Source organism: Tamandua tetradactyla, unplaced genomic scaffold (genome assembly GCF_023851605.1).
Source record: "Tamandua tetradactyla isolate mTamTet1 unplaced genomic scaffold, mTamTet1.pri scaffold_65a, whole genome shotgun sequence".
NCBI lineage: Eukaryota > Metazoa > Chordata > Mammalia > Pilosa > Myrmecophagidae > Tamandua > Tamandua tetradactyla.
In genome coordinates, this window is record NW_027518402.1 from 950,829 (window position 1) to 953,631 (window position 2,803).

Below are 2,803 nucleotides of genomic sequence, written 5' to 3' on the forward strand. Positions count from 1 at the left end.
ATTTCTCATAAATATTTAGAGAACATACTGGCATCAAAATCAGTATCTAAGTAAGGTGAACATATTTAAACAAACTACTAATAAATTTCAAACCTCCCCAGGAGTATATAGTTTGCACAGTAGTTTTAAAAGGAAGAAAATTTTTTTGAATTATAAATCACCACTTTATTAGATCATAAATAAGGTCAATATGTTAAAGATAAGTTGACATTCTAACAAGTTTTTGCTTTCACTTAACAACAACAAAACACTTGGTATACTTTTATAATAGGTTATAAATGTTTTATAACTGTACATTTTTTACTCCCATATTGAATCTACTGTTTCCTACATCAAGGGACAGAAGTACACAGCAAAAGGAGATCCAACTTTAATATACCCCAATGTGTGAGTTTGGCTGTTGCACACCATTTCCTTTGTTAGGGTGATGTTGCAGATGTTGGTCAGTATCTACAATTAGCAATTCACCAACTACACTCAAGTTAAGTACTTTAATGGTTAAGTGGATTGATTATATTCCCAAGCAAGCTATCTGTGGTAAGGTCTACACGGAATCTAAGTACCATCATTTCTGTGAGAAAATGTGCCCCAATTCCCAAAAGTTGACTAAAAATCATTGAAATATATGAAAGGTGAGTGCTTATATGTACCTCCATTTAGAGGAAAGATCAACTGTTAGTAGCACTGTTTCTGGAACACTGACTAATAAAAAGTTTTGCCTTCTTCTGCGCATGTAAACTCAATTTAATTATAACCTTCACTGAGAAAGAAACACTGAAGTCATTCAAACTAGTGAGATATAATTAGCTGGTGGGATTAAATAGGAAATGTTTTATTGACTAATCTAATCAGAATCTGCCTACAATGAAAAGAAAAATTCCAACATGTAAAAGCAAGAATGAATAAACAAATGAAATCATTACTGGATACAAAGTCACTACTTAACAGTGTGTCTGAGAAAAAAAGCATGAGAGCAGGCAACTGCTCTAACACAAGGACTGGAAATAAAATTTAAAAAGACCTCATACATTCTGTGTCCTTTGCTTCTCCCTCTCACTGACTCAGGATAACAAGCTAACCAATTTTTACCATTTAACTCCCCCTGTTATTTATTTGTTTTCATCTTTATTTTTTACTCATCTGTCCATAACTTGGATAAAAAGGGCATCAGGCAACCACAGAGGTTGTATGATTTTACATTCCCACAAGCAGTAAATACGTATTCCAATTTATGCACATCCTCTCTGTGGTAGTTAGATTCAGTTGTCAACTTAGCCAGGTGAAGGTGTCTAGATCTATTACTATGAATGCGAGCCAATGTACTTGAAACTCATCTGTTGCTGATTGCATCTGCAGTTGGCTAGGAGGTGTGCCTGCTGCAATGAATGATGTTTGACTTAATTGGTTGGTGTTCAAATGAGAGAGCACAATGTAGCACAGCCCAGCAGCTCAGCATACCTCATCTCAGCACTCACAGCTCAGCCTGGGCCTTTGGAGATGCAGAAAGAAATCACCCCAGGGAAAGTTGTTGGAGCCCAGAGTGCAGGAGAGAAGCCCAATAGAGACCATCCTATACCTTCCCACTTAAGAAAGAACCTCAGTTGAATGTTAGCTGCCTTTCCACTGAAGAACTAATGAAATGAATCCACTATGTTAAAAGCCAATCCTTCTCTGGTGTGTTGCATTCTGGCAGCTAGCAAACTAGAACAGATTTGGTACCTGAGAAGTGGGGTTCTGCTCAAGTTTGCAAATACCAGATATATTTGAACGGTTTTTTTTATGTCTAAGGGGAAGATTTTGGAGGAATTGTGAATAGAATGATGGAGAAGTCCTGGAGTACTTATACAGACTGTTAATATAAATAGAACCACTGCCAATCTGGACAAAGGGGGAAACAAAAGGGAAAAATTGGAATTTGCAGAGTGAGAGCCATGGAAGTTCAGGTCTGAAGCCAATAAACCTCAGCCAGGAGAGTTGATCCATCCATTTACATGGAGAGGGTGAGTTTACCTTGAGGGCAGAGGGTGAGTCTCACATCTCATTACAGTGAAAGAGTTGTGCTGCCTCAGGCCTTGGAAAAGTTACAGCATACTCCTTGGGGGCTATGGTGAGACTACTGCCATCACATGGAGGGGTTGAACATGTGCCCTGGAAATGGCAGAGAGCCCAGGTATGGCCCCAATGTCTAGAGAGAGTGGAGCCAAGAAAAGGTGGTCTCCTGAATGTCCCCCATGGTTGATTTGGAAAGAGGCAGGTAACTGCACAGGATCTTGGAAAGGATGGAGAAAATTCTTTTATTAAAAAGATTGGCTTTTAATAAAAGGGGGTTTATTTCATTAGCTCTTCAGAGGAAAGACAGCTGACTTTCATCTGAGGTTCTTTCTTATGTGGGAAGGCACAGGATGGTCTCTGCTGGCCTTCTCTCCAGGTCTCTGGGTTCCAACAACTTTCCCCAGGGTGATTTATTTCTGCATCTCCAAAGTCCTTTCTAAAGCTGAAGGACAAGTGACTTTGACTTTGAAATCCAATGGTATTTGCCCTGCAGGTTTTCCTTCCAATTTCTCCCTATGGATCCTGTGATTGTCCTTCCTTTGCATATTGAAACCAGACAACTTGCTTTGAGACTCTCAGGTCCACAGCCAGAAGAGAATATTTGCACCTTAATATTGCTTAAGGTGATGCATGCAGTTGCCAAGTTGACAAGGGGTGGGCATGTGGTGGTTAGATTCAGTTGTCAACTTGGGCAGGTGAAGGTGTCTACATCTATTGCTGTGGAGGCTAGGAAGTGTGCCTGCTGCAATAA